The 7,931-nt window shown below is 43.6% G+C and overlaps 1 protein-coding gene across 2 annotated transcripts in view; it reads left to right on the top strand.

Moving 5' to 3' along the window:
- The window catches only part of LOC101886244 (cyclin-dependent kinase-like 5), a 32,173-nt gene continuing 24,242 nt past the window's right edge, over positions 1 to 7,931 (top strand). For both annotated transcript variants that reach the window (XM_073939510.1, XM_073939511.1), the window contains exon 1: positions 1 to 85. The gene's annotated coding sequence lies outside the window, so the exon portion shown is untranslated. The remainder of the gene's footprint in view (positions 86 to 7,931) is intronic.

Raw genomic sequence — 7,931 nt, 5'->3', positions numbered from 1 at the left:
GTCTGAAGCCAGAACTGTTGCTGATGAGAGTGTGTGTCGCTCCTCTGCTCTCTGATGGAGGAGATGCTGATCTGAACACACGACGGTGAGTATTCAGGTGTGTGTGTGTGTGTGTGTGTGTGTGTGTGTGTGTGTGTGTGAGTGTGTGTGTGTGTGTTCTTATGTGCGCGTTTCTATGTGCGTGTGTTTCTCTCTGTGTGTGTGCGTGCGCGTGTGTGTGTTTGACTCCCACGCGTTCACTGCGACGCGGAGCCGCAAGCCGAGCAGCATCAGCGCGTTAATGTGACTCACATCAGTCATATAAGGCTATAACTGTAGGTGTGTGTGTGTGTGTGTGTGTGTGTGTGTGTGTGTGTGTGTGTGTGTGTGTGTGTGTGTGTGTGTGTTGTGATCTCCGCGGGTCTCAGTTCGACATCAGATCAGTGTTTACATCCTCACGACGCGTTTCAGGCCGTTTCACACTCGGATCACCGTGAATCAGTTCCTGCAGTTTATTTACTCTCAGTCCTCTTCATCCTGTCGTGTTTCAGTCCTCTTCATCCTGACACACACACACACACACACACACACACACACACACACACTGCTGTCTGATTGTCATGATGACAGAATGTTGATATAAGGTAATATTAGCAGATATTATTGTTCATTATTCCCACATTTCCTGTATAATGTGGAGAAGTGCCGCTTGTCTGAAGAGATCTTCCATTAATAAATCAATATAATATGTAGATTAGTCACATTATAGTGAGAATATATCTCTAAAATATGATTATATTCACTTCATAACTTTACATATTGAGTCATGTTACACTTTCTGAAATTGTGAGTATATGCTGTTATTGTTTATAGTTAACTATTATTGTTACGCATTTAATGAATATATTATGTTTGATGTACTGCAAATATGAGTAGTTTAACCCATTTATCCTCACCTGAGACATTTACTGTTATATTAAATCATTCTATATTATATTATATTATATTACACTGTAACAAACTTACAGTTTACACCCTATTATACAGTATAAATAAATAATCAGAACTATATACCTATTCCAATTTATTCAGTTTCATCCTACAATGATGTCTAGCAGTGAACAAACATCACAATTCTTTTGATATACAAAACTTAATACAATAACACACACACACACACACACACACACACACACACACACACACACACACACACACACACACACACACACACACACACACACACAATATAAAGCATAGTATAGAATGTGTTGATGAGTGTAAGAGTGAGTGAGGTAGTCCAGTGTCGACAGTCCTCCTCCTGAGCCTCCTGAGGGATTTTCTTGGTGTTTTATTGTGTTTGTTTAATTTCTGAAGTGAAGCTGTCAGTGAACTGCAGATGGACTGGTGTTGTTCTGCGGTGAAGTCTGTGATTAATGATGATTAATGATGATTAATGATGATTATTAATGGTTTTTGGTGATCATTGGTGATTATTGATGATAATTGATGATTATTGATGATAATTGATGATTATTGATGATTTTTGCTAATTATTAGTGATTATTGGTGAATATTAGTGTTTAATGATGATTATTGGTGATTGTTTTGCTGATTAATGATGATTATTGGTGATTATTGGTGAATATTGGTGTTTAATGATGATTATTGGTGATTGTTTTGCTGATTAATGATGATTATTGGTAAATATTGGTGAATATTGGCGTTTAATGTTGATTAATGATGATTATTATTGGTGATTATTGATGATTATTGGTGATTATTGGTGTTTAATGATGATTATTGGTGATTGTTTTGCTGATTAATTATGATTATTGATGATTATTGGTGATTATTGGTGTTTAATGATGATTATTGATGATTGTTTTGCTGATTAATGATGATTATTGGTGATTATTGATGATTATTGGTGATTATTAGTGATTGGTTGTTTTCAGACTTCATGCCAAGTGCAGCAGATGTACAGTGAGTTAGAGGAGAGTGTCTAGGTTTATTCTCTGCTAAAACACCTTCCTCTGGCCTAGATTAATATGCGCACTATAAATACACAGTTCATTCCACTGTTCCAGCTTTCCGCCCCAAAAACAGCATTACTGAAGCAGCCAATGGCGTGAGTTTGGGGGCGTGGCCTTCTATTCCGCTGACCTATGGCAGGAAACCTTTCTGTGCTAATCAAGATTAGCATTGCTGTATTGTCGAATCAAAGGCATGCCATTTTAAACGCTGTCTGTGTGTTGATTTGCCTTTCTATCTAACCAACCAAACATGCTAAAACATGCTAGCAGCGCTCTTAAACATGCTAGAATCATGCTTCAACATATTAACATGATTTTGATAATGTTTTAACATCATGAAACATGTTAGAGACATTCTAGAAATCTGCTAGCGACACTCTAAAACATGCTAGCAATGTGTTAACATATTAAAGCTTTAGCTGTTCTCTTAAACATGCTAAAAACATGGAAATAGTGTGCTTAAACATGTGCAGTGTGCAATGTGTGAAATCATTCAGTCTATTTCTGTTTGTCTGTCTAAGCTTAAAGCACTAATCTACAACAGAAATAGGTGTAAGCATCATGCTAAAACATGCTAGCATTGTGTCAAACATGGCTGCAATGTTCCAGTGTTCCAATGTTAAAACATGTTAAGGAAATGTTGAAATGGTGAAACATGTGAGAAACTCATTGAAATGCTCTCAACACGTTCAAAGATGCTAGCAAAGTTAGGGTAGGTGTCAGTTTGAGAATGTTAGCTGTGTGTAGTGTTGTGGGTTTTGCTTATCTCTGTTCTTCATATGTGTTGAGCTGCTTCTTCAGCACAGCAGAGCTGAGGTTAAGTAAATGTCTATAATTAAACCATGCTAAATATTTGAAAGTGCTACAACATATTACAGCATGCTAACACTTCTAACTTAAAATGCTTCAAGCTTTGCGCTCCGGCTGCTCCTCAGTTTGTTTTGCGGAGTTATTTGAGCTGTGTTTCAGCATCATGTGTGATTAGCGAGCGGTCTGTGTGTACAAGCCGGACAGGAGAGTGTGTGCAGCCGCACGCTAGCTATGAGTAAAACTTAAACAGTCACTTAACTGATCCACTTTACAGTCCGCATCAACCAGAAGCAGCGGCCGTTATATGTTCATATTGTGCCGCAGTTCCTGGAGAAACGAGATATTAAACTAGTAAACAGTGGGCGTGGCTTGATTTTTCTACTGTGAGCTGATTGGATGCAGTAAAGTAGGAGTTTCATTCAGAAAGATGGGGGAACCCAACCTAACAGACTCCTCCTCCTCCTCACCATTTCTGTTTGTTGTCATAGCAACTGACAGCTGAAGGGGCGTGGTTAAGTGTGTTAGCCCCACCCACTACCTCAGACAGACCTAATGAGCTGCAGAGATGAACTGATCAGCACAGAGCGGCACTGTGAGCCAACAGCACCAGTACGGTTAGCCATGATTTAGTGTGGACTTTACGTCCTCATACCAGCCGTGACCATCAATAATAAAGGTGTCCTGGTGTGTGTTCACCTTCAGGAAGGGCTCTAGGTGCTCATTGTCCTGGTGTGTGTGTGTGTGTGTGTGTGTGTGTGTGTGTGTGTGTGTGTGTGTGTGTGTGTGTGTGTGTGTGTGTGTGTGTGTGTGTGTGTGTGTTTCTCCGTGTCCTCCTTTACGTGTGCTCATTCTGCGTCACTGGGGACTGAACCCAGAAACACACACACACACACACACACACACACACACACACACACACACACACACACACACACACACACACACACACACACACACACACTATAGACATGTTTCAAGGCGTCTGATTTGCTGTAGATCTGCTGTAGTCCTGCGTCTCGATGAGGTGTGTGTGTGTGTGTGTGTGTGTGTGTGTTTGCGTGTTGGAAATGGCCTGATTTCCTGCAGCCGGTTCGTGGCTGACATTTGTAGGCTGACGGCTGTATTTTTAGCTCTTTTCACAGCGTTGGATTGAGCCGGAGTGCAGAGCTCATGTGCAGTCACATTCACTGCTTCAGCGTCCGTGTGTGTGAGTGTGTGTGTGTGTGTGTGTGTTCTGAGTTTCTCTTTCAGACTGACCTCAGATCTGACTCTAACAGACTGACCTCCCAGACAGCATGTGAATGTGGGCCACTTTAGGCAGTTCTGCGGCACTGCTGCTCTTCCTTTGGCCCAGACTCAATGAATGAGCCTGAAGTGGTCCACCTGTGCAATGGCAGAGTGGGCCAAAGACTCAAATCCATTTATGGGCCATTTAAGGCAAAGATTTGGCCCTTATGGCAGAATGTAATCTGAATGTGAGTCTAATGTGGCCCATGTGGAAAATCATCAATTTGGCCCAAAAGATGGAGGACAAGCGTGAGGCACAGTTGGAAAAAAATGTGGCCTAGTCGTTTAAGGGGAATCTGGGTCTAAACCTAAAGTGGCTCACACGTGCAGGTGCAAATGTGGCCCAGTTATCTTAAGACATGTGTGGGCCACTTTTGGCAAATCTTTGGCACAGTTAGCTCTGGCTATTGCGGCTGTGAGCCTAAAACGGCCCAGAGAAAATATGGCAAACGTGGCCCAGTTATCTTAAAATATATGTGGAGCACATAGACTGAAGTCTCCATCATGGAGAACAGTGTTTGCTTTAGTTGGGCTCACAGTCCTGAAACTCTTTATATAAATGTTCTTTCGGGCTGCTGTAACTTTGAAGAACTTTGCTTGAAAAGTTTATTCAATACCGCAAACAAGCCAAGAAAAACAAAACACAAAATAAAGAATAAACTGAAGTGAGGCACCACCTGTGATGAAGTAATATACTTCTCTGATGTTCACCAATGTTCAGTCCATTATTAGCAGTACCGTAATAACGGTGTAATAATAAAGGTGTTGGCCAGATCTGGGCCAGAATAAAAGCAGAACAGGGTCAGTTCTGGTTCATTTGGTTGAATTCTGGCTGATATGTGGCATTGCTTTGGCTTATTTGTGGCCCAGATCCATCATTCCATTCAGTATGTGGTCCAGATCTAAGTGTCTGGTGTGGGCCGGATTTGAGCCACATGAATTTTGCTAGCTAGGTTAAGATCTGACTCTGACAGACTGACCTCAGATCTGACTCTGACAGACTGATCTCAGATCTGACTCTGACAGACTGACCTCAGATCTGACTCTGACAGACTGACCTCAGATCTGACTCTGACAGACTGATCTCAGATCTGACTCTGACAGACTGACCTCAGATCTGACTCTGACAGACTGACCTCAGATCTGACTCTGACAGACTGATCTCAGATCTGACTCTGACAGACTGACCTCAGATCTGACTCTGACAGACTGACCTCAGATCTGACTCTGACAGACTGACCTCAGATCTGACTCTGACAGACTGACCTCAGATCTGACTCTGACAGACTGACCTCAGATCTGACTCTGACAGACTGACCTCAGATCTGACTCTGACCTCCAGCTCTTCAACTGTTTTTTTTGGCACTGAACACATTTTTAGGCTTTGAGATCTTAATAAAGGTCTTGATAAATGATCATATTGACATGTTTAGCTGATATTTATTGATGATTTCAGACGCTTCAGATTTAGATCATAATTTAATCCATTTAAATGTAAATGATGATATTTCTACAGTCTTCTGTAGTGCTTTCATAAACCCTCAAATACTGAATTAATGCTGTCAAACACTTTATTTTTTATTTGTTTGATTTACATATGAAGAGTGGTGTGTGTGTGTGTGTGTGTGTGTGTGTGTGTGTGTGTGTGTGTGTGTGTGTGTGTGTGTGTCAGATTCTCTCTGCTGGTGTTTGGGTCTGAAGTGATGACGTGCTCCAGTCTGTGCCAGACCAAACATAAAGACATCCATCTGTCACGCTTACACACACACACGCCACACATGCGCACACACACACACACCACAAACACACACTTGCAGGAAATTCACTTCACATCTAGAGTCATAGAGTGCTGAAAGGAATAAACTGCAGCAGAGGAGTGTGTGTGTATCAGAACACCCAGAACAGAACATCACACACCTCTATTTCTACACACTGACCTGTCCAGCTCCATCAGGGCTGTCGGATATGTCCAGCAGTGTTGGCTTATTAGTGCAGTGAGTGTTGTCCTGGCCTGAATGAGGCGTTGTCTCTCTGGTTTCGGGTTCGGTTTTGCATCTCCACAGGTTATACCACTGCTCCAGTGTCCTCCATCAGGGCTGCATCCGGGGATCAGCGTCCAGCTAATCCCAGCAGCAGTGTAGATGAACATCAGGAATAGAGTAAAATATCCAAATCAGTATCTGAGAACCTTCCAGCACATGCACAGCAGGAGCGCAGTGTAGAGAGCTGGAGTGCTGGAGTTAAATCAACACTGCTTGAGTTCAGTTGAGTGTAGATGTCAGTGTTGACGGATGATCTGCAGAAGAGCGTCTCCAGCCACAGTGATCAGCAGAGCAGCGGACAGAAGCTAATCTCTGCAGGACACCGGCCTCCAGCACTGACCCCCGCTGTGAAGGATTTGGACTTCAGTGTTCAGTGTTTGTGTTTTGTGTGCAGCTCATACAGAGTGATGCGTCTTTAGTCTAGTTTAACACTGAAAGCGGTCCACTGCCTCAGTTCTGATATTCTAGGAATAATCCGTTGTCCAGAATGGACTGAGTGTATGCTGTCGTGGCTGTCGTGCAGTCCTCTAGCCTGCCAGCACCTTGAGCACAGTGACTCTCTGGATGCTGAGGGGCACACAGGGAGGCAGGAGTTCCAGTCATCTTCAACACTACAGCAGACACTACAGTAGACTTCAGTAGAGATCTTCTACCAGTCTGATGGGTTTTACTTGACTTGTTCGACTTTTAGTGGCTGGCAGAGGTCCGCCATCAGCTGGGATATGAGCGGGTTCCCTGAGTCAGGCTCTTCATGTGTATTCCCACTCGACATACTAGCAGGAGCAGATCCTCAGCGATACATTCAGCCATGTCCATGTAGACCCATCTGCCAGGGTTAGGGTTAGGTTTAGGGGGTCACTGTCGAGCCATCTACTAGGGTCAGAGTTATGGGATCACTGTAGAGCTCCCAACTAGGGTTAGGGTTCGGGGGTTACTGTAGAGTTGTTCACTAGGGTGTGGAGGTAGCTGTGTTGCCATCCACTAAGGTTAGGGGGTCACTGTAGAGCAATGAGCTAGGGTTAGGGGGTCACTGTAGAGCCTTCTACTGGGGTTAGAGTTAGGGGTTCACTGTGGAGTCGTTTACTAGGGTTTAGGGGTAACTGTGTTGCCATCCACTGAGTTTAGGGAATCACTGTAAAGCCATGCGCTAGCGTCATGGTAACGGGGTCACTGTCGAGCTGTCCGCTAGGTTTAGGTTTAGTTGGTCACTGTGGAGCCGTCCACTAGGGTTAGGGTTCCACTATTGAACTGTCCACTAGAGCTAAGGGTTAGGGTTAGGGCTTTCTGTCGAGGGGGTCTGTGGTTAGCGTGTCACTGTGGAGCTGTTTGATAGGGTTAGGGGTCGGTGGTCACTGTGGAGGGGACCTTTGGTTAGGGGGTTGCTGTGGAGACGTCCACTCCACTGGTCAGACACACACAGTCCTTCACTGGTCAGACACACACACACACACACACACACACAAACACACACACACACACACACACCTCCAGTGATCTGACACACATACTCTTCCACCGGTCAGGTACACACACTCCTTCACTAGTCGGACACACACACACACACACACACACACACACACACACACACACACACACATGTTTGTTTATGTGAAAAGTGGGGCATTACATATGTTCCCAATTATTTTATACTGTCTAAACCGTATATTATATTGCCCCCACCCCACCCCACCCCTAAACCCAACCATCACAGGAGACTGTGTGCAGCTTTACTCTCTGATTAAACTCATGCTGTGGGATTTATAAGCATTTTGAGAAA

Source organism: Danio rerio, chromosome 23 (assembly GCF_049306965.1).
Source record: "Danio rerio strain Tuebingen ecotype United States chromosome 23, GRCz12tu, whole genome shotgun sequence".
Lineage (NCBI taxonomy): Eukaryota > Metazoa > Chordata > Actinopteri > Cypriniformes > Danionidae > Danio > Danio rerio.
Note: the sequence above shows the minus strand (reverse complement) of the source record. Positions and strands in the feature narration are given on the sequence as shown.